General features: G+C 39.2%; 1 long non-coding RNA gene across 7 annotated transcripts in view; it reads right to left on the minus strand.

The window, feature by feature from the left end:
- LOC110259987 (uncharacterized) overlaps positions 1–24,663 on the minus strand; it is a 1,024,192-nt gene that overhangs the window by 756,182 nt on the left and 243,347 nt on the right. Inside the window, exon 1 of one of the 7 annotated variants that reach the window (XR_014839507.1) lies at positions 689–837. The exons of 5 other annotated variants lie outside the window; for them this stretch is intronic. This is a non-coding gene — a long non-coding RNA (uncharacterized LOC110259987). Of the gene's footprint in view, positions 1–688; positions 838–24,663 lie in introns of those variants that run through there. One more of the 7 variants, XR_014839501.1, reaches the window with a different exon arrangement.

The following is a 24,663-nucleotide window of genomic DNA, read 5'->3' on the forward strand; positions in this document are numbered from 1 at the left end:
CAAAATTTCTTGGCTAAGTTGGCAAATTTTCTTTTTTAAAAAACAAACAAACAAAAAATTTCCTGGTTGACAGTTGCTTTAAATTCTTTTTTCCATTTTTGGCACACTGTCGAGAAGACAAACTGGTATCTTCCCAGAGGACTGGAGAATGAGTGAGTCTTCAGAGAGAAACCAGCAATGCTGCTATGCAAAGCAGAGGTATGAGAGCTAAGGAGCTTCAGGGGCAGAAAAGAGATGATTTTTTTCTCAGTAAATGACTGGTTTTTTGGTGTTGATTTTTTTTCCCCCTGCGTCCTTTAAAGAAGTCCTCTAACTTGGGCCCTGGGCCTTACCTAAACAGGATAATATTTTTGTGGTGTTTTTCAAGCACATTTTAGTTACACTTAAAAAAAAAAAAAAAAAAATACTGGTCATTTTCCCCAGGCTTGGCAGTGAGTGAAAATAAAGCAAAATATAAGACTTGCACAGGAACAACTGACTGTACTGAAATTTAATATGGTTTTTGCCAAACCTGTGCATGGTTTGCTTTAGCCTTGGTTTTTCCTTCGTAAAATGGAGAGGACCTACAAGGTATCAGACTGACACAGACTGGAAGCTACAATTTTTCAAGAGTCTTATAAACAAACCAACAGACCTTGAAGAGAGTATTGGATTATATTATTCCTGGATTACAGTATCACTCTCCTACCTCATGGTACTGCTACAATCCAGGAGTTTCCACTAGGTCCACGAGTGAAGGTGTCTCCTCCCCCTGAGTAGCTCTACTGACAACTTGGGTAGATTCTGCTCTAATTTTCTCTGTTTCCCAATTTCCCGTAAACGATAAAACTGTAAAACAGAAAGTAATAAGATCCAAATCTTCCTGCTGGGGACATGATGAAGATGAATTAGACTCTGACAGTCAGGAAAAGATGGAAGACTCTCCATGACAGAGGCCAAACTAATTCAGAATGAAAATCATCAATTTGAGTGTGCTCACATGTTACTTAAAAATCAATGAAGAAACACAGTGAGGGAACCCTGAAGCCATTTTAGCACCCCTACTCTTGCACTCGGCACTAACTTAGCAGCCTTGAAATATCTTGGCTCTGAAAACCCAGTCAATCATCATTAATAATGATATTTTTATAGCACTTTAAAAATTGGAATTTCCCGACCCATTTTGATAGATGCCCTGTCACTGCCTTTCCATTTGCATGATCTTTCTTTCTTTCTTTTTCTTCTCTATTTAAAGAAAAATTTTTAACAGGGGAGGAAAAAAATTTTAAAAGAGGAGAAACTTCTTTTGATTGAAAAATTCATAAGAGATGGTATAGCTTGCCCTTGCAATGAATCTCTTACTAATGAAGAGTGGAATTTAGAGACCGTACCAGGACTTTCAACCTTAGTGATTCTAGAACTTGAGTTTACTTGAAGAGTTGAAACAAATGTCTGCCCACCGCCTCCAGATGTGGAATAAGAGTTCAGTGAGTCTGCACAAAGATGAAAAAGATAAGAAGCAAAGGCTGGGTTCTGGTTTTCTCTGATACTCAAACCTCTTAAGGAATTTACCTGTTTATCTCACCACAAAACTTAGAAATTACTTGGTACTTTTAGTGTGACTTTCCCAGAAAATTCAGAAATGTTTCTTCACAATATTTTAATCCATTAAGTTATAAATAAATTAGTTGAATTTTCATCTTCTTCTTGCTTATCTGTCTCTCTCTTTCTCTCTCTACTCCCCCAAACACACACCACCGAGAATTCCTTGCCTTTGAAAATGCAGATGAAATTCCCTATTTCTGTTGTAACTTTCACAAAACTATCCAAGCTTATGAGAGACCTTGGCAGACTCTAACTTTTAAAGGGAACTCTAACAATTCCTGTTTAACCCTGGAGCCAAGAAATGCCTGAATTTTTCAAAAGTTTGTATTTTCTTGGTGTTTTTCTCCCCTTGTAGTCACTTTCATTCTTCCCTTCCAAAAGACTGAACAGGAATTTTTATCACCACTGGGGGCCTAATACTGGTGGTGAAAAAGCAAGTTCCTGTCCTCGTACTGAACAAAAAATAAAGAAATAAACGTCTTGGATGTATCAGGTTTCTTTGTCAGGCAAACAAAAATGAAGGGATTTAGTTTACTGGAATAGTTGCAGTCCTCATTAAAATTGATGACTTCGAAGATTCTGTGCACCTCTCTTCCTTAAATCAGGACAATCGGCCAAGAATCTGCTGTGCTGCTAAAAACATCCTGTTATAGGGCGGTCCTAAAACAGACCACTGCTGGTGTCTTTGCCTATCCTTCAGGTTTGGGTTTCTGTGTGATGGTGAGAGAGGTTTGAGGTGACTAGAGGAGGAGGGACTTAGCCATTTGGCCAAGGGTCAGTTGGACCTAAGATGCAACCTGGTATTTTCTCTCCATGAATATCGAGTTCACAAAAGAAAGAAAAGGAGCTGGATTAGCGTGAGGCGGAGTTCAGTTTTTCTTAGAAATGTGCGACTCTGCAAAAGTGTGTCTTTATTTTTGGCACAAATTGCTACAGCAAATTACATAGCTTATCAGATGTGGTTTTTTGGGCTCAGTGGAAAAGCCACTGCAGGGACTTGTTTTCTTCACTGCTTGTTCCCAGCTGGGATTTTGGGATATGTCAGGGTCCTCTTCTAATTCAGGAACAGGCTTGAATAATAAGTGCTAACAAGATTTGTGAGTCAGTTAAATTTATGCTACTACAACTTAACCAAGTAGACCTTGGTCCTAAAAGAGATTTCCATTCCACCCTAAGAGATGTAAAATACAAAGATGGAACCTATATGTCACAGAGACCCACTCAATCTTGAGGCGTCCAAGAGGCCAAGGTACGACAGAGGTCAATCCCAGTGAATAAGAGGTTTTGGACAGAACATTCTCAGCATGTCTCATAAATCCTCTCCCCTGTTTTTTAAGTATCTACATGGATTCACCTTCATACGGTAGGAAAATCCAAACAGAATATCACATTGGATATATTATTTTTATCAATTTCATTGCTAAAAAATGGAAAATAATTAAAAACATCATGCTACAGACAGAAATTTTCCACTAGTTGAAAGACATATAGAGAATATTCATGTATTTATCAATTTATTCATCCCTATACCAAGATAAAACACTTCATGGACAGCAAAAGAATTTAACAGTTGGGCTTGTGGGGGCAAATGTATCAAGAGTACAAAACAAGGCAAAAAAAAATTTATACATTTGTGCGATTACTTTATTAATACATTTCTACCTCTACATATATAGTGAACCATGAGATTGGGGATCTGCCTGTTTGGTCATTAGAACTTTAGCATAATAAGATCAAATATTTGTGAAATTAAGAAAACTCAGTCAATGAAGGTGTCACTGATTTTATTAAGGGGGCTAAGGAGAAGTATTAAGTTTGATTTTTATCACATTTTTTAACTGAGGAAAATATATCTAATGCAGATTTCTTGCCCCTGCTCAAGGCATGGGCTGAAGAATAGTTGAAATGTCAGTGATGGGTATAAAAACTATACCCCTCAATAGCAATCAAAGCCATGAGAATGAATTAGTGCACCTAGAGAGGGTGAGTTTAAAGATAGATGAGCAGAGTAAGCTGAAGATACTTGAGCAAAAGTCAAATGGAGAACCAGAACAGTCAAAATTAAAGAATATTCCTCTGAGGGTAAATTTGGAATGGTTTGCCATACACCCACACTTTGAGACATTTATAAACTATAAGAGGAAGAAATCTTCTTTCAAAAAAGTTTAAAACATTAGGAATTTTGGAAGAGGGAATAAAATGCACAATTAATCAAGAGCAGTCCAACCCATTTTTAAAGCCCTATCAAAATTCTTCACTGTATTTGCAAAACACGATTGACCACCTTTACCCCAAATGCTAATAGTGCCCCTGCCTGAGAAACACCGACCCAGACATAGAACTCGACCTTTCCCTTTTCCCTTTTATTTTCTTCTCCTTTTTTTTTTTTTTTTTTTTTTAATTTCTATCTCCCACTCTCCTTTAGCAGCAAATTTGCTGACGTGGTATCATCCCACCTAAACTGTCTTGTTTATTGTTGCTGCTCCTACTGTTGTGAGTTGTTGTTTATTCTCAGAGCTTTTGTGTTGTTCTGTTCTTTGGCTGGTGAAAACGGGAGAGAGAAAAAGGCCAAAATGACACAAACTGATTCTCTTGGTGGTCAAAGAAGGTGCCTATATCCTCTTCCCATTCTTACTTAGACCATGAGACAAACAGATCTGTATTTTTTTCTCCGATATAATGATAGCCCCAAGGACATTATTAGGACAAAGTTACAATGTAGATTTTCTTCTGCGTAATACTTTTTTTCTATTTAGCCCTGTCAGAAATTATACACATTTTAGTTAGAAAGTAAATAGGAATAGATTGGGAATGCTCACATTCTAGATGCTGTAATTTATATATAAAACTGAATTTTGTTGTCATTCTAAAAGTGTTTTACAATTAAGTCTAATAGTTACGGCGAGGGGTCTGAGAGAAGAAAACTCTGAGAATAAAAAGATTCTTCAACCACCAATGGTATTTCTTGAGTAAAAGCTGCACATGTACCTTCTGGTCTCAGGCCTTAAATGGTGGTTTTATTCCAAAGGAAAGGTCAAATTCCAAAAATTTAAGATTGGTCCAGGGACAATACAGAGCCACAGTGATTCTCTGGTAATTCTGGAAGTTAGGATTTAGAACCTTTAGAAGCCTGTGGATCTGCTTGAAGCCACCTCCTACCCAGGAAACTTTTTGGGAGTGTGTTCATTTATTCATGCACACACTACTCTGTTGAGTATCTATGACATGCAGGCACTATACTAGGACAAAAGAATCAAAGAGACAGCCCCTGCCCCAGGGAGCTCAACCTAGTAGAGAACCTCTTAGCCACCCTCATCATCTTTACCACCTCACCTTCCTGAAGATTTAGCAGGTAACTCACTGGAAACAGGTAGCTCCCTGTGTTTCTACTGGTCATGTAAAACCTTATAGAGCTATGACTGAATTTCATTTTCCAAGACTGACACCACTTTTTGGTACACATTTATATTTTCTTTCCCTCTAATTCTGAATTGCAGGTGCAGCCAACTCACCTCTAGGATTTTGTTTGCCCTAACACTTAGCAGGAAGCAGGGAGCCCTCAGAGGTCCTCTTCCAGAACCTCACAGAAATTCTGAGAAGTAGAAAGAACTGCCTGCAACTGAGAGAAGAAATTGTTACGTTTACACCAAGCATCAGGCTGAAGAGGAAGAAGTGGAGATACGTGATCCATAAATACAAAAGAAAATGAGCAAGAGGATTAACAAAAAATCAATGAACACATCATCACTGCTTTGATGGAGTAAGATCAAAATACAATGGGTAACCTGCCAGGCAAACAGGAAATATTGTGGCATGCCGACTGCTCCTCCAGTGCTGAGTGGGCCTCTGATGCATCAGACAAACACAGTCAAAACATGGTTTCAGGTTTTCCAAATGCTGCTCTGCACACATAGCAACTTCACAACAATCCCACTTTTGTCAACAACAGGGAATGCCACCCAGTTTTCTATTTTTATTATGCTCTTTTTTAAGAAAAAGTGTTCTATCTTAGAACACGCAGCTACCTTATTCTAAAAAGATCCATTCTCCTTATATGTGTGTTTTCTCCTATGCTCACAATTAGAAGGATCTTCTGGCCAGGTATCTTGCAAACTCTCTACTTTTTTCACAACCTTTCTTGATGCCTAACACATCAAAATCCATCCAGTAAATGCTGTTGAACAATAGTAATTCTTTACAAAGAGAAAGGTGAGGACACACTGTGTTTTGTGTGTTTGTGAGGTGTCTTCAGGCATTATTCATAGGAGCTGCTCTCTTAAGAAGCAAGAATTCACAAACAATGACCAGAGAGACTCCATTGGTGTTGGAGCCAATGGCAGCATTCATGAAAAAGATGCTTGACTCCACCTTGCTATCCAGTCAGTTCCCACTGACTGGGCTAGCCAGTTTTTTATTTGTTTTGTTTTTGTTTTTTGTTCCCATTTCCTCAGCATGGCATTCATTGCTCTTGTGGCTTCTACACCCAAAATTTCTTCCCCATTTCAGAAAGACATAGCCTCATGCTTCTGTCTATGAAACACAACTTCTGTGAATTTTTTAGATCTCAAGAAGCACATACTCTTCTCAGCATCTACAGCCAATAATGGTTTGTATTTAGCATCGTCATTTATTTTTTTCATCTGTACTCTTATTTTCTGTGCCCTTGTCTTCTCCATTTTTTTGTCTAGAATCTAAGTACCTTCGGAGTTCATTGCCTTGTAGCATAGGACTGTGATGTGTAAGTCATCAGTCAACTGTATAGCCTCTCAGTAAAGCAGAAACTGGGTACTATTAAAGTATGCCCACACATACACATAGCGTCATTATCGTCTGCTAGTTACTTTGTGTGTTATTCCATTTAATACTCACAGCAACCCTACGAGGTAGGTACCATTCCCATTTCCATTTCAGTGATGGAGAAAATTTAGCTCAGAGAAGTTACATATTTTGCCCAGCGTCTCTTAGTGACAGTAAGAGACTATACATTTAGTTGTTTTCTGATTCAGGACAGTGTCTCCTGCCCCACAGATGCAATAGCTGTTGCTCTTTAAAAACTCAGTAAAGTATAACCTGTCTCTCCCACCGCCCTCCCTCTATTATTCTGAATTTCTCCCTCTTCCCTTGAATAGTGAATGCCACCAGCATATGGACATTACCCATATGCCAGGTATATGTCAGGAAATGTTGCCTTGAAAAATACCAGGATCCACTTCTCTAGTGTTCATTTGTGTAAAAACAACACACTCTATATTTTCCAGCAAATGTGTCATATAGGTCATTCCACTCATTGGCACATGGACTTGCTCTTCCTGCCTACTGAGTCAGTCAGAATTGGAACACTTGAGTGGATGTGTGCCAACCTCCTTGGTAGGAAAAATATCAGCATAAATAATATAATTTATAAATACTGAGAAGCATAAGGTTCACAGACTATCCACATGGATTATATCACTCAATTCTGACAATATCCCTGGGATGTAGAGAATACCTACAGTCGGACTGGCTCCAACTTACAGGTGAAGAACTTGAGGCTGAATGAAGTTAAATGATTTACTGAATGTTAATAAGTTAGTAAGTGGTGGCACCTTCACCAGAATTCACATTTTTGTTTATTTTTTTCAAATTGTGATCTTTCCCCCACAGGCCACGAGAGGTGGAGTCCAGTGGAATGAAACCAGTCACGTGATAGGCCTGGGCGAGGGCAATCACTGCAGAAGCTAAGTGCCTCAGCAGTGGGAAGAGAAGCCCCTTCTGTACGAGAAGGAAGACACCACGCAGAGTGGGAGAGGGAGGGAGAGCAGGAGAGTGGGCACCTACAGCTGGGGACTTGGCAGGAGAGACTGTTCTCCAATGTTCTTGTTCAGAAAGTAAATGTATTTGAAATGCTGAGGACTCCACATATATTCTGTTAATAATTTACCAACTGAAACCATTAAAGATGTTGACAAAAGCTTTTCCATTTACTATGGGTGTCTATGGGTGATTTGAAACCACTCATTACCTTTATATGCTCCTGGGATATTTCTGAGTGTCCCAACTAATCAGCAACAGCAAAGGCAGCTTGGGCTGGCAGTGGACGGGGTTTTAGTTTGAACATATAATGACCCTGATTCCACACTCACATTTTGCCACTAATTCACTGAGAAACTATAGGTCCAGGCCTCTGAAGAAAAACTGTATTTGCCAATAGATAAAACGGACAGTGTAACTGGATATTTCTCACTGTTAAAAAGTAAAGACGTATGCTTAGAAGAAACCCATCAAGATGTCACCAGGAGATGAACATTCAATGAAAGCTAAAAAAAAAAGCATTCTTATATCAATTTTATTCTCTTAGAATCTTCCAAGTATACAGGGACAAAAGTTGCTGAAGAGGAAGGAACAAACTGCCCTTACCGTGCAGGATGAATGAATCCTTTTAAGCTATTATTTGTAAACAAAAGCCAAGCAGAATGGCACTTGCTGTTTTAAAGATCAAGGGTCTTGGTCCATTTCTGCCATCTCCAAGTTCCTTGTGTAACTGTATTGATTAGGACGCATCTGGCTATGAATAACAGAAAATGCATCTAACAGTGGTTTAAACAATGAGGGGGTTTATATTTTTAATAGCACAAAGCCCAGAGTGATGGGGTCCCAGCATGGTTAAGTTGAAAGCTCCAGGACCTGTGACCATCTCTCTACTCTGGCACACATCCTGAATAGGTTGTCCTGTAAGCCAGTTTCCTCCATGGCTTTCAGGTGGCTGCTGAAGTGTTTATGTCACATGGAGGTGATGAAATCCAGAGGAAGCAAAGGAATGTCTGCCTGTTGCGTCCTTTTATCAAAGGGAAAGAAACTTTCCAAGAAGCTTGGTCAGACCATGTCACATGCCTAAACATAAACCCGACCACTGTGCAAGGCTCATGGATGGAATTTTCATAACTGACTTACCCTAATCAAGACACACTCCCTGCAGCTGAAGAGGAGGCCCAGCCTACCTTTGAGCCTGTGGCACTCAAAGGAGGGAAAACAAAATTGGAGGAAAGGAGGACAGGTCAATTTTGCAGGCAACGGTGATTATCTACCATATCAAGGAGTCTTCTGTCTTCTCTCTGGCTCAGTGTCCTCACATCACTGGGTTAAAACTAGACTAGAGGTCAAACTAAGATTCCTCCAGCTGCTAAAATTTCACAATCCAAAGACAAAGGTGACTCTATCCTCACTTCCCCCACCCCCATCTTAGTGGAAGAACCAACATAATTTAATGAAATCAAAAGATTTTCCCAGGAAACAGCAGAGGTTAGAAGGAATTAATTAATAAACAATATACAAAACAAATGACCTCACTCTTAGAGTCAAGTGTACCATCCATTATCTGTACATTTCTGTCAGATAAATAAGGTTGTATCATCAGGAGATAGAAAGTGAAGCAGAGAAAAGCATAATGAGAGCCCATACTCACAAGCTCTGACTTCGTCCAAACTGGATGGGAGAGGTGGGAGAATTCCCTTCCCAACTGAAGGGGCTATACACACAGAAACTAACACAACTGGATTTGTGATGGCCCGACTGATAAAGCAAGACAGCCCTGAATCTGGTTTAGAATACTCAATCTGCAGTAAAACAGAGATTCCCAGTTAATTTTTATTTGTTGACCTTTTTGAAAGCTCTTACTTTGTTTACCAGAAGAACACTTCTGTCATTGTTTTCCTCCTCTCTCTCCTCCAAAGTGTCTCCCACTTTAAGACACTTGTCTACCTGGCTCAACAGATACAGCTTTATCTGTGCAGTCAGGGAGTCAGAAGAGCTCTGTGGGCTCCCACAGCTTGTTTACTCAATTAATAGTTGTGCATCTACTAAGTGGGAGACAGGAGGCTACAAAGAATTTACCAAGACTCCTGGAGTCCAATGTCTGGAAGTACTTCCTGGTCTGGAGAAAGACCAAGAAAAATGCCAGGTGCAGGTGAGAAGATAAAAAGCAGCAGACTGAGGAGGGAAGCTCTGGAGTCAGAGGTGGCTCAAGGAAGAAAGGGCTCTTAACCCTTTACCAAGTCTTGAAGAAGAGAGGAGTAGGTCAAGTGCCACATTCCTTTCATCTAAAGGAACAATAATGGCAGGGCCCTGGGCTCTCCACGAGAGGAAGGAGATGCGGGTAGAAGCAGAGAAGGGGTGGGGGGGGTCTCTTTTTCCCTTTTGCATTTTACTCTGTCTCCCTCTAGCCTCAGTGACTCTGAAGGTGAGGCCTGGGTGTGGGCCTTACCCTCAAGGGAATGTGACTTTCCCTGGACACACAGGAGCTGCCTGTCCCAGGTCACCTAAAGGCTCAGGAATGATGGCTCCCACAGATGCCCAAGTGCTTGAGACCCCAGGTCAAAAGTGCTTCCTGGGGCCCTTTCCAAAAAAAAAAAGAAAAGAGACTAATGGTTTTGATGGATTTGATGGATGCAAAGCTGGGGAGTGAGTAGAGAAGGTAAAGAATTTAATCCCTCTGTAAACGCCATCTAACAGACTTAGAGGTGTTTATTCAATGGGTTTAATCCCAAAATCTGTTATAAGAAAACTGTAACCTAAACTTCAAATTCATTCCAATGAGTCAGCACTTTTAAACCACACACTGGAAGAAAGACTGGACTTTTTACTCAATAAGGTTGTTTTCCTTCAACTCTCTTCTTTCCTTTCACACTTCTATCTTTCCAGGGCTCAGTTCAATAAGTGGCTCAGAATCAGTCCTCCTGCTTAATCCAAAATGGTCTGGATGGTGTCGAAAACATGTCTATGTCATGACTCAGCATAAAGGCTCTTAAAGTCACTCTTTTTATGACTTTCAGAAGGAACAGGACAGAATTGCTTAATTGCTCCTTCCTGAAACTCGGACAGAAGGGATGCAGGGAATGAGGAGTCAGAAAGGCATGGTTAGAGTGTTGTTAGAAGCAGAGAATAATCTTTTTGTAAGAAAAACAAAGATTTACTATCAAAATAGGAAATCCATCAAAGCACTGTGGTTCTTAGTCCCTGGCAGTCCAAACAGCTGGGTGGAGGAGGTGGATGACAGGGAGAGAAATTAATCTACATTCAGAATTTTTTAATTAGGTGATCAAAAACAAAACAAAACAAAACAAAAGGGGGGAGGGGTCTCTGCAGTCAACTTCTGAGTGTTGTTCAAAGTGCACGAGGAAACCGGAATTTGAACTGAATTGGCACACCATCCCGAAGTAGGCGCCCTCTCTGAGGGAAGCAGCCAGAGGCCTTTCGGGAGCCTTCCTTCAGTGCTAGAGAATGTATTAACGATGTTATCTACTCTCTCCAGAATCAGTATTAATTTTAAAAAATAAATGTGCAAAGGTTTCAGCCATAAGATAGTGTCCAAATCATTTACAAAGGACTGGACCTAGCACCTCTGAATGAAGAGCCAGCCCTTATTCCTTGTCATCCAGTGTCCCCATTCTCACTGTTGGATAGGAAGCGTACGAAGTATGCTTCAAAACCAGCCTAAAAAGGATAAAGGTGAATCCAGGAGAAAAAGAGCAAAAGGCTGACCTTGATAATTTTTTATTTTGTTTTGTAATTATGGAGAATAAGGAAAAAAGTAGTTGTGTGCATTTGATAATGTAGAGAGGACAGTCAGGTAGTGCCGCTGTCTGCTGTCTCACTTATTTAATACAGACATCCAGTCCCAATCACCTACTCCCTTAACTTGAATCTCTCTTGCTCTCTCAATAAATACACTTTGTCATTGAAATTCTCTGTGATACATTTACCCAACTGATTAAAAACATCCAGGGTTTGTTTTCTTTTATATTTTTTTAAAAAACTGAAATCTAGTGGATTTACGATATTGTGTTAGTTTCAGGTATATAGCAAAATTTCAATTATATATTTCTTTCAGCTCCTTTTTTTTTTTTTTTTTGTCTTTTTTTTTAGGGCCATACCTGCAGCATATGGAGGTTCCCAGGATAAGGGTCAAATCGGAGCTATAGCTGCCAGCCTACACCACAGCCACAGCAACATAGGACCCGAGCTGCATCTGTGACCTACACCACAGCTGACAGCAATGCCACATTCTTTTTTTTTTTTTTTTTTTTTTTTTTTTGTCTTTTTGCCTTTTCTAGGGCCACTTCCCACAGCATATGGAGGTTCCCAGGCTAGGGGTCTAATTGGAGCTGCAGCCGCTGGCCCACACCACAGCCACAGCAATGCGGGATCCAAGCCGTGTCTGCAACCTACACCACAGCTCACGGCAATGCTGGATCCTTAACCCACTGAGCAAGGCCAGGGATCAAACCCACAACCTCATGGTTCTTAGACGGATTCGTTAACCACTGCACCACGAAGGGAACTCCCAATGCCACATTCTTAATCCAGTGAGCAAGGCCAAATTCATTTCTGCTGAGCCAGCTTATTTTCTATTATAGGTTATCACAAGATAGTGAATATATAGTTCCCTGTGCTACACAGTAAATCCATGTTGTTTATCTACTTTATATATAGTAGTGTATATCTCTTAATTCCATACTCCTAGTTTATCCCTCCTTGCCCCCTTCTCCTTTGGTAACCATAAATTTGTTTCCTATGATTGTGAATCTGTTTTTGTTTTGTAAATAAATTCATTTGGATTTTTTTAGATTTGACATATAAGTGATATCATATAATATTTGTCTTTGACTTACTTCACTTAGTATGATAATCTCTAGATGCATCCATGTTGCTACAAAGGGCATAATACATTCTTTTTTGTGGCTGAGTAATATTCCATTGTATATAAGTACCACACCTTCTTTATCCATTCATCTATTGATGGGGACTTGAGTTGTTTCCACATCTTGGCTATTGTAAACAGTGCTGCTATGAGCACTGGGGGTGCATACGCTTTTCGAATTAGTTTTTTTTTTAAATCTAAAGCAAACATGAAGGTTGACTACATTTCTGAGAAGATTACATCTCAGAAACCATTGATGACAGACATGCTGAGGCAACAATCCCAAGGAGTCTATGGTGGTGACTCTAGGCTCCAAGTAGATGCCATCTAAAGCATGTAAAGGAGCTTTAAAGATTAAAAGAGACTCTGTAGTTCTTCACTGACCTTTCATTCCTGTTTGTGACTGTAGCCAGAAAATTTGAAGCTGAGGTAAAAATAAAGGGAGGATGGGGTGAGTATGCTTTACTGTCAATATGTTTTCAATTTTATACATTTTTCCAAAGTTATGTCTTTAAGGTGGATGTCTCTTTACCAAAAAAAACAAAGTAATAGTTACAATCTCAGGTTCTAATCAACTATTTATTTCCCCCTCATAAATTTGTTTTGGTTGATGCTCCCTTTTTAAAATTATTTTTCTATTTACTTCTTTGACATTGTCAACATAATGGAAGAGGAAATACATAATTTCCAAGTTCTAGACAATTTTTTTCTTCCTGTTTCTCTTTTACAGGTCAATCCTGAGTGTTGTCCCTGAAAAAGAGTCACCTACTCACCAGGCAAACAAAGACAACCAAAAAAAAAATTTTTTTTTAATGGCATTGCATAGAAATGAGAAATGTTGAAATTTAGGAAATAATTTCCTAAATTATAATTCTCTGGGCAATGGTCACAGCTGAATTCCCCAAGGTGTAGCTCTCCAGCTCTGACTGCTGACCATGTTTCAGCAAAATGCACATCAGTCCTTGTGGCCAGATCACCTGATATGTTTGATTTAAACAAAATGGGGCACAGACTCTGAAGTTCTAGGCAGCATGTGAGTCATAAGCACACACTACTTTGCCTCTTATTCAGCTTGCCATTTCAGTGCAGAAGGTTGATTTGAGTATTTGTAGCTACTTAGAGCATGTTTGTTTCGTCCCTGGACTGGGGGATTCTCAATCTAGAAGAAATAATAAACAAAAGGAATCCATTCTCACAAGAAAAGCAAATACACAATGTCCTTCCCCTTTCAAATGATGGGCAGAAAAGGATCACCAGAAACAAACCAAGCAAGCAAAAAACAAAATCCAAAAAAGATCTATAGGTGATCAACTATATAACTGAAAACCCTTAAGGTAATTAGGAAAGAATATTATATAAGCCCTTTTATAAAAGAATGCTGTGCAAGCATATCTTTTCCCAAGATTTATGGAGGTCACAGCATTTTCCCATAATGCAGGTAGGGACATGAACTTCTACTCACAGCTGAGCCTAAGAACCTCAGCTCAGGGAAGAATAAAATTGAAACCGTCAACAACCTTCAGCCTAACAGAAGAGAAAAGCTTTTCTGAGCACAACACACAGAGATATATGAGGTCACCTTAATCATAATAATAGCCAATATTTTTTCAGTGCCAATTATGGGCCAGGCCCAACTGCCCAGTGAAGTATGATTATCTGTGGATGGCAGGTGAGGAAACTGAGACTCAGAGAGATTAAATAACTTCTCAGTGAAATGCAAAGTCAGAATCCAAACCTAAGGCTGACTTCAAAGCCTCGGTTCACCGCTGCCATACCATTTCTCTCTCTCTCTCTTTTCCTTACAGAAATACTTGGCTGGTTGGACTCATGACTACCCTCCCTGGCATCACATTTATAGGCTGGGTCCACCTCTACTTTCAGAAGTTGTTTATAATTATTCTTAGTATTTAAAACGCAGCAATAGATATTATATATTCTTCCCACACTACCTCCTGGGGTAATGATGCCATGGGTTTATTATTAAATCTGTGTAGTGTTATATCTTTTTTGGGTCCTATATTTACTTTTCCAACTAGTTCATGAGTAGTTTTTATGTCCACTTCAGTCATGTCAGTTATGATTTCATAGATATTAATCTTAGCCATTTCTCAACCTTTATTCTTAAAGTCTTTCTCCCAAACTTCTATTTTCATTTATTCTACCATTTTTATTGCCAATCTTCTATTGGTTGGTTCCTTCTTAAATTAATTTGAACAGAACTGCCCACAAAAATGCAGGTATAAATGTATCCTAATTATAAGCCAGTAGGATTACATTTGGTTTGGTTTTTCATCACTCTTTGTGATGCCTTTTTTTTTTCCCTGTCTTTCTCTAGGAGGAGTTTTTGCTTTGAACAATGTTCTGGACTTTTAGTCTTTTCCTCGTTTCTACTCCCTTCTTCTTCTATATATTTGATGTTGTTGGTCCCCTAGAGTAGTAGTAAGGCACAGAGGTTCTGAGTCAGGCTCCCTAGGTTAAATCCAGCTCCACCATTTACTAGTTGTATGATCTAGAATAAGTTAACTATCTGAGTTCCATCATTAATGAAATGAAGATAATAATAGAACCAACTTCATATAGCAGGAGAAGCAGTAAAGTAACAGCTGTGAAGTGCTTAGAACAGGAGCAAGTACATGGTAAGCTCTTGATAAATGTTAGTTTTGTTACTACCTAAAACCTCCCAAGTGTTCTAGTTGCCATTTTTATCCCCACTTAAAAGATTTATGAACTTTCTGCATTTATCTCTCTTTTTAATTTGCTTCCCAACCACCCAAATTTTGTGTCATTCACAAATTTAGACACTAAAATTAATTTATAAAAAATCTGGTTAAAACAAAGGCTCAAACCTTTATATTTCCCATGTGAAACTATCTGTTTATCACACCCTTCATTTCCTGTTTGTAAGTTTGTACCCTAACTGTGACGAATCGTCCTCTTTCTCCCACTGAGAACATCTTTGGAATACGCCATTAAAAACTGAATTATCAAATACATTATGAAAATCTACATATACTCTGCCCAGAATTTTCTTCTGATCTGCAAACACATTTACATCATAATGCAAGGCAATTATTTAGGGCTCATAATTGCCTATCAAAGAAATCTTTTCTCCCTCTTTTCTCTACATAAAATGTTCCATGATCCTAGTTTTGTAGTCTGCCTAAAACGGAGGAGACACAGCAAACATAATCTTCTGTGTGCATCCTAGATTTCTTCCTTTTTCTGAGTATACATTATAATTTGCTTGAGATTATTGATCTGGCCAAACAGTTTCTCAATTACCTCCATCAATTCCTTCAAAGCTCTGGAAAATCCCTTTTCCTAATTTAGTTTTCTTGCCACATGTCAGTTTAGAATGGTCATTTTAAAGCAAAGCAAAGAAATGAGTTTGACAGTTTCCAGAGAAGGAATAGAGAGGGACAGGGAAAGATGAACCCTAGAAAGGACACATCAGCCAAGGAATTCCTTAACTCTTTTCAGGGACCAAGTCAGTACTGAATCAGAGCTGCTCTCACCTAGTGACCTTCATCATGCCCAGCAATGTCCTCACTCAGTTATCCAGTTGGCACCTGATGGGGCTCAGTACTGTGTTATCCGCTGATGATGCAGAGAGGAACAAAAAGAACACATCCTGACCTTCACAGAGCTAAGATTCTAGTGGAGAAGCACAGACAAGGGAAACAAATGAAATCATTTCTACACGGTGCTGGAGATTAAGTGCTATGAATGAATTATCAAGGAAATATAACAAACAAAACTAAATAATCCTGGTTAGAGAAATCTACCATCCATCTGTGAATTTGGAAATGTTAGAGAAGCAATTGTCTCCACTGAACAACATGAGGAGTTTTGACCTAATAGACTCTTGAAGCTACAAGCAAGAACTGGCCCAGATCAAAGCAAAGAGCAGCACTGAGTAAAAAGATAAAATGATAAGTGAAAAATTCAGTGTCAGGTAGCATTAAAGTATGCAAGTTTTTTCAGCTCAGGCTACCATTACAGAAGACCATAGACTGGACAGCATAAATAACAGGAATTTATTTAGTTAATTTACATAATTTAGTTCTGGAGGCTGGGAGGTCCAAGATGAAGGTGTCAGCTGATTTGGTTCCCCACTGAGGGTCTTCATCCTGGCTTCCAGACACTGCCTTCTCATTGTGTCTTTGCAGTGGAGAGAGAGAGAAAGCTCGAGTTTCTCTCTTCTTATTAGGCACCAGAGGGCTCCCCCCTTACAGCCTCATCTAAACCTAATTATCTCCTGAAGGCCCACCTGCAAACACCGTCACATTTGGAGGTAGGGCTCCAGCATATGAATTTTGAGGAGACCCATTCCATAAGAGCTGGCATAAACATCCTACCAAAGCATGCTTGGAATGCTTTCTGCTGTGTGTAGACACCAGAGCCACTACACCACAATCAATGGTGTGGCTCCAATGGTGAAGGTGGTCTTTGCTTCTCCCCCAGGACTCTAGTTCCATGGCAGCACGTTGATGGGTCTCTAGTGCTGCCCAGCATCAACCACCATTGACTTGCAATCTAAGTTTCTATGACAAATCCCGTGTCACCTTCAGGCATGTTTCCTGGCTGAAGAGGGAGAATTGAAATGCTACACACAATTTCTCTTTTTATATTGCAAATGAGGGGTATTACTCTGAAGCACATTCTTTCTTATATAACTGAGAAAAGAAAAAAATTTAATAGTGTATTTCAATTAACTTTGATAGAGTTACAAAGCAATTTAAAGGCTTATTCATTCTAATCCTGAGAAATACTAATCTGGGTCAGACATGTTTCTGTGCTTTTAATATAACAAGGAAAAGAGAGTACATCTTACATATATTGATAGTTATGGGCTTTGATTTTTAGGTGCCCATTTTGAGATACAAGGAATGTTTAAGCCTTGCAGGATCAGGAATAAATGGCAGAACACTTCATTCTTTGTGAACACAGATGATAAAGCCTATGCTCAGAAAGAATCTCTTTGGAAAGAGTACTCCTGCAGTTTCTCTTGTGGCTCAGCAGAAGAGCCACACATTGTCTCTGTGAGGATGTGAGTTCAATCCTAGCCTCACTCAGTGGTTTAAGGACCTGGCCTATGCTGCAGCTGCATCTTCAATTTGACCCCTGTCCGGGAACTTCCATATGCTACAGGTAGTGCCTTAAAAAGAAAAAGAATAAAAAAAAAAGAGAGAGATAAAATATTCCCCCTCTCCTTGGTCATTTTCAGAACTATGTACCCAGACTAAAAATAAAGCCAAAATTATTAATTTTGGAGAGTGGGGTAGTATACAGATAATGCAAGCCAGTTATTAATGACATTCCAAAGTGACACAGTGATACAAATGTAGAACAGCATGTCCTCCAATGAACACTTCAGAAACTATTTATGATCACAGTTTTAAAAATGAGTCTAAAACAAATTCTGGCTATCTATCATGGCTGAATTTGCAGAGTACCTCAAAGAAACTGGGCCATGTAGACCAAAGCATACCATGCACAAGTAAGAATGCTCGAACCAGTGAGACACAACTGCAAACCAATAGATCCCTGACAACATCAGGTGCCTGGTAGTTGTTGCTGCCAGAAGCACCACCTCAAGGATGAAATGGGGTGCTGGGGGCAGGAGGGCAAGTTCGCAGATAAACTCCACCAACAATGATGACCAATTAGCTGGCACTTGCAAAAGTCTGTCTTAAATCACTTCCTTTCTTAATGTTTTCCTGTGGCTAAATAGAAGAAACAAGCCTGAGAATATCTGTGAATCATGGCAACAGTTAAACTTGTCGTGAGAGCTGGGCAGGGAGACATGAGGAGGCCATGAAGGACTCTAGGCTTATGTGTATCCGTCTTCATGCAGCCAATGAGAACTCTGGGTTGATCAGGCATAGCTGCACAGTGGAAAAAGTAAAGCTGGGGACTTGGACAGTCTGGGTGGGAACTCTGGTTCCACCAGTAACAACCTGTTTGACCAGGCAAATCACACAATTTCCTGGAATCACATTTTTTCCTCATCTGGAAAATGGGGTGGGCTGTACTTACCTGTCAAGTTGTGGTGTGGTACTGCACACCCAGCCCTCCGCCATGACCTGATGTTATCAGAAGGATTAAAAGAAAATATTTAGGAGTTCCCATCATGGTGCAGCACAAACAAATCTGACTAGTAACCACGAGGATGTGGGTTCTATCTCTGGCCTTGCTCAGTGGGTTAAGGATCCAGCATTGCCATAAGCTGTGGTATAGGTCGCAGACGCAGCTCAGATCTGGCGTTGTTATGGCTGTAGCTACAATTAGACCCCTAGCCTGGGAACTTCCATATGCTGAGAGTACATCCACAAAAAGGAAAAAAAAAAAAATTTTTTAAAAGAAGCCTCAACTAGACTAATTCAAGAACAACAGAATAAAACGCTAACAATGATTGTCTTTGGGGAGAAAAGCTAGATGGTTGTGGGATCCGGGTTGAAGAGAAGCTGGCTTCTTACTGTGTGTTCTTTTGAATTATGTATCCTGTTGAATTATGTATCATGTATATATTTAATCAACAAAAAATAAAATGTGATTTTAAAAAAAAAATGCCTTTGAAAGCCATCCCACTTCACGGGTTTATCTTTCTTATACGAGTAATAGTGACTTAGAGCTTTACTCAGTTCCTTGGATATTACTCAGTGTGAAAGGCATCCCACAGAAAGGAATTCAGCTCAACAATTGTTACAATTTTTTGTTCTTTTTTGGCTGCCTCTTGGCATATGGAGTTCCCAGACCAAAGATCAGATCTGAGCCATAATTGTGACCTATGCTGCAGCTGCAGCAACACTGGGTCTTTAACCCACCGTGCCAGGCCAGGGATTGAACCTCCATCCCAGCGTTCCACTGAGGCCGCTGATTTCTTGTTGCACCATAGTGGGAACTCTCAAAATTTTTCTTAACAGGAAACATAATATGTGTTAACATATGAGCCCCTGATATTTTATAATTGTTCCATCCTTCCCAAAAAAGAAAAAATACTTAACTTATAAGCTTTTCCTTCTTCTTTCTCCAGTCAGCTCTGTTTTCTCTACAAGGAAATACGGTCATACATCCTCTTACCTTTCCTCATCACCAAACACTAACTTGCAACAGAAAGAAAGAGGCCAAGGATTAAAAAAAAAAAAAAGATAAAGTCTTTTAATGACCTTCATCTGTAAGAGAATAAAGTTAAAGTATCTATTCAGACTGCCAATTCTGTTTAAGTTCTCAAGGAGGAGAGTGTTTCAATTTTTTTCAGCATCTTAAACATTGTCAAGTCTATGTTTGAAAATAAACATTGTTGGAAAACATGTTGTTATTTATGTGACTCAGAAGCAATATTGTGTAACAACGAATTTCACAGCAAAGCGAAGCTCTCACTGATATTCTCTTACAACCTCACACTCTGAGTGCATCCCTGGGCTCACAACTGCCATAGGCACCCAAAGATAGTTCCCTTTAGAACAAGAGGACTTGGGTACACATTCTAAACTCCCATCCTAGCAAAGCTGCCAACCAAAGTGCCTTCCACACTAAGTGATGGCAGTCCCCATGCTCCTCCTTGATTACTGAAAAATCTCCCTCAGAGGCAATGACATTCTTTGACTTTTCCTTTTTTTCACCTTTGGTATATTTACTTATGAGTATCCTAATCAGTCTATTGGTACTCTGAACACCTGAGAAGCTCTCCTCAGGAAGACAATGAGAAGAAACACATCTTTATTCTGTTTTAGAGAAGATTTGTGAAAACAGTTTTCTGTGCTATGGTGCCTGGACCTCCATACTGGAAGTCTGTGTAAGGCAGAGAGATTTGTGGAGGAAATCTCTTAATCCTAACAATAAGGGCTGCTCTGAGTTAATTGTGTTAAGGAAACACTATTCTAGTGATTCAAGTTTAAATGAAACCATTATTCCCTGGATCTGCCAAAAACTTACCACAACTCATTCATGTGATTTTATTACAAATTAAGATTCCCATAATCTTGGAAGAGAGACATACATTTTGAAGTCTCTTGGGAAGGGGAGACCTGTGCTTCAGGGCAATGGATTGCACTGTAAAGTGGAACAAAGGAGAAGGGGAGCTGGGACTGGGGTTAGCCTCACTTCATTAGTTCTGCGGTGACATGAAATTGTGCCAGGTGACAGAGCCAAGGCCAAATGGGATTTACTCAAAAAGAGGCACAAAGAGGAAGATGGAGCGTTTACAAAAGGTTTAAGGATTGTGTATCTGGTTTTTGTTTTGAATTTATAGATGAGTCAACTGTCATCACAGCCTAGTTCCTAAAAGAAATGGGAAATAGAGCAATAAAAGATTACACAAAACATTTTCTTTTTCTTTTAAATTTTCCTTTCAGGAAAATTAAGTATAATAATATATAAATTACATAAATGTATAAAATATATTATTTATAGATATAATTATATATAAAATAAAAAGCTACAAGGGTATATATAGAGAGAGCGCCAATATTTTATAATAACTGGAATATAATCTCTAAAAATTATGAAACATTAATATTTTATAGCAACCATCTCTCAATAAAAAATTAAATAAATAAATAAGTAAACAAATTTTCCTTTTAAGGAGAGATGCGATATCTTCTCCCCAGACCAGAGACAGGAACTTCTGAAACTATTTTGAGGGGCAGGGCATGGGAATAAGAGGATAAAAGAAAAGAGAGGGGCAACCTTTTTCTGTCACCAAACCCAGAGCACCACTGCCAGAATCACATGGCCTAAAAAAGGCACAGAAAAATGAAAATCTTTCTTTCCACCTTTCTCCCACCTACAATCTTTCCCCACATCAAATACTTGCTGCCATGATATTTTATTTTTAGCTCATGGAGACCTATAGGCCAGGCTAGTGATGGCTCAGCATTATTTAGAACAAAAGTTTTCATTACAGTGTCCCATTATTTTACACACCAGGTATATGTGTTCCACATACACAAGCCCATATTAATTATGTCCACAATAACATCTCCGTAAGAACTAAAGGCATCAATGAAGCTCTATGAAGACATCTATACAAATAGGCAAACCTTGGGAGCAATTTCTTGACATCTATATGTTTTGCCTTATTTTCAGTGCCAAGAGCTCATAAAGGCAGCACCATTTACTGGAAAGGGCATCAGACTGGGAATCCAGTGGGATGGGTTATGTCAGCCACCTAACCTTAAATGTCATCTCTCTGAGCATCTGCTTCCTTGTTTAGAAAAGAGAAGTGGTTCTGGGTCCCTTTTAGCTCTTAATTTAAAATTCCTTATACTCATATTCCTACTGATAAGTCTGGATAAAATATCAACTCCTAATTCAAAAATGCCATGAATTATTACCAGGTATAACAGCAACAAAGTAAGAAAAATATTATTGCAATTGTCTTTCTTCCCTATGAAGTTAGTGACTGTGGCAACATCTCCAAAATTTAGTGGTAGATTTTTGTAATATTCTGAATGTCAAAAGAAAATATATATATACATACACAGAGAAACATCTGGTGTCCCCACTGTAAAAAAAATACTAGTATATGTTACTTTATGTGTAGCGTTGTGATGTCCCTGAAGGCTGGAGGAATCCTGGCATTTTAGAAAGCTTTTTGTCTTTATCCAAACTCCACAATCCATGATGAAAACTGTGGACTCATTTTCACTCCCAACCCATGATAGTAGCTGGTTCAATGTACACAAAAAAAACTGTTTAAAATAGTATCCAAATTTTCAGTTGGTTAAGTAACAAAGATATAACTCCAGATGTCATCAACATTAACATCCCACTGTATCTCCATGATCTATAGTACCTGGATTACAGGAGGGCACAGTCTGTAACTATGAAAGAACATCTCACCAGCAGCAGCAAAAAAGCATTTATTAAGTTATAATTATGCTTGGAGCTTCACTGATCACCTTAAAAGGAAAGAAGGGAAGAAATCAAGAAAGAAATCAAGAAAGAAAGAGTAACACAGTCTAAATGCACACAACCTGCTGCTGGAATAATGCCCTGAACTAGCATGGTAGGGGCATACAGATGGCAAAATGAAACAGCACAGTTCATAGACTGCAGACAAGGGTCAGCAGTAAAGGAGGAGGCAGGGGCTTTAGATGCATAACTGAGATGAGAACAATCAGTGTAAAGGTCTAGAAAAGCTGAGATAAGATAAAATATCTCAGTTCTTAACAATCTGGGAAGACTTTCTGGATTTTTCAGTGTGGCCTCAAAGAAAGCTCATAAAAGCAAGAGAAAGAATCAATCTGGAGACCACTCACCTTGTGTTCTTCCTACCAAGGTCTGCTCCCCCTGCAAGCCTGCCTAGACCCACTGTAAAGTCTCTGGCGGAGAGGATGGCACAGCAGCTGACTGCCTGTTATCAAGGACTGATAGGATTCAAGAAATCTGATCAGCGCACTGAGACAGTGGTCCTAATAAAAGAGGAGAAAGTTCTACATCCAGGCAAACAAAGGGCAGAGAGAGAAAGCAGTCTGTTTAGAGGATGTTGGAAAGAACAGCATTCTCTTCAGCAGCAGGTGGCTTCTTATGCGTCTCACCTGTGCCATAAACCCTTGTTTTCAGAAGGCATTTTGCTGCACAGTACCTTAGTATTTTGTATCTGAGAACAGTGACCTACTTACCTCTAGTACCTTAACATGCTGAAACTCATCACAAACTTGAAGTTTTTGTGGGCTATTATTGTGAAATGGTTCACATCCCTAAATCACTCCTCCTCAACTGCTCCTCAAAGGATTAAAAATAACATTTAACTCTCAGAGTGATTCAACTGGCTTAAAATACTTCACAAACATCTTCCTCAAAGGAAGTAGGGGAAAGATTGAAGGTGAAACGCAAATGAGCTGACAGGTTTTGTCAACACTGAGAGGTGACTAGATTGGACCTAACAGATCAGATGGAATCTAGAGTTCTGATTTCATCTCAGTTAGAATACTGTGGCCAGGAGTTGTTTGTTGGATTTAGAGAGAAGGCAGAGGTTAACAAAACTAAAAAGACTGCTCTCTGGACAATAAACTATGTAGATTAAGGAGGTGTTGGTCAAGGGAGAAAATTCCTCTTACCTCTATTAGGTCACATCTACATGTCAACAGACTTTCTATACCTATATGGTAGCTATTAATTTTCTCAAGGAAAGATAGTGACCAAGGATGGGCACTAGACAGGATGTTTGGGGAAAGAAATGAGAAGGGGTACTACATGAGATTGTTGCCCAAATCCATAAATAGTACAATGAGACAGTCTTCTTTTAAAGCCATATTCAGTAAGCTTATAAATTCATTAATTCACCAGAAATTTATTTTGTACCCATCACACATCAGGCACTGTGCCAGGCCTCACGGGTACAAAAGTAAATAAATAATATAATTGATCATTATTAGGTGCCTAACATGTGCCAGAAATGCTACTTCCATTATGCAATGGAATGCCCACAACACACTCTAAAGGAGGCATTAAGTGCCCACTTTGCCAAGGAAAAACTCAGAGGAAGAAAGGAAGGCTTGGAGAGATTACGTGAAAGTGGCAGATCTCTCAGGGAACTCCAGTGCAGAAATGAGATAAGCAAACTAATGTTTATAATATTCTACGGTAAACACTAAAAGAGAGATTTTAAAAAAAAAGAAAAAAAAAGAGGAGGAGGAGGAGGTTGGCAAAAGGGAAGGGAGAGAGAAGAGGGTTGGGGAAGGTAGGAAGGAGTAAGGGCGTGGGGGAAGGGGGTGTAGGAAGAGGGAGAGGAACCCAGCACAGGAGGAGGATAAACAGTCCCCGAAGAGAGAGAGGGATAATACAGCTGTTTTTCAACCATACCCACAAAAATTTCCCTCTACATTTCTACAGGATGAAGAATGTTGCTACAAGAAGGCAGCAAGGCTCATGCACAACGTTTCTTGGGTGACACAGAGGCACTGACAAGACACTTTTTATCAGCCTGAAGAAGAGGGGGCATTTATCATGATAAACTGATTGATCACTTTGAATTAGTTATTGTTCTAGCCATCTAGGTACCCTATGCAGCTATATAGTAATAATAGGTTTTTAAACAAACAATACAAAGCTCTTATGTCCAAACACCCCAAATTAGTCAGTCAACTTAAGTTTAAATGCTGATTTCAGTGTCCATCCTCCATCCCCATGTCTATTGCTCAAAGCATTTCGGTTACAATTCTTTTGAAATTGCCTTCACAGCTTGCAATACATTCTTCTAAATATCCTTAATGATTGAAAAATCTTTACCTGTGGAAATGTAATATTTTTGGTTTTGTTTTAGGTCAAAAATCATTTTGAGCTAAATCCATGATGAGTGATTCAATTGGGTAAAAACAATGGAAAATGCCACCTAAATGTCAGTCACTAAGCTCAGATTATTTTATAAATCATCTCACCTAATTTAATTCTCAATG

Source organism: Sus scrofa, chromosome 1 (genome assembly GCF_054392235.1).
Source record: "Sus scrofa isolate SSC_HxYL_T2T_F1_AM1 chromosome 1, Sscrofa_HxYL_maternal_Yorkshire_Landrace_v2.0, whole genome shotgun sequence".
In the NCBI taxonomy this organism is placed as follows: Eukaryota; Metazoa; Chordata; class Mammalia; order Artiodactyla; family Suidae; genus Sus; species Sus scrofa.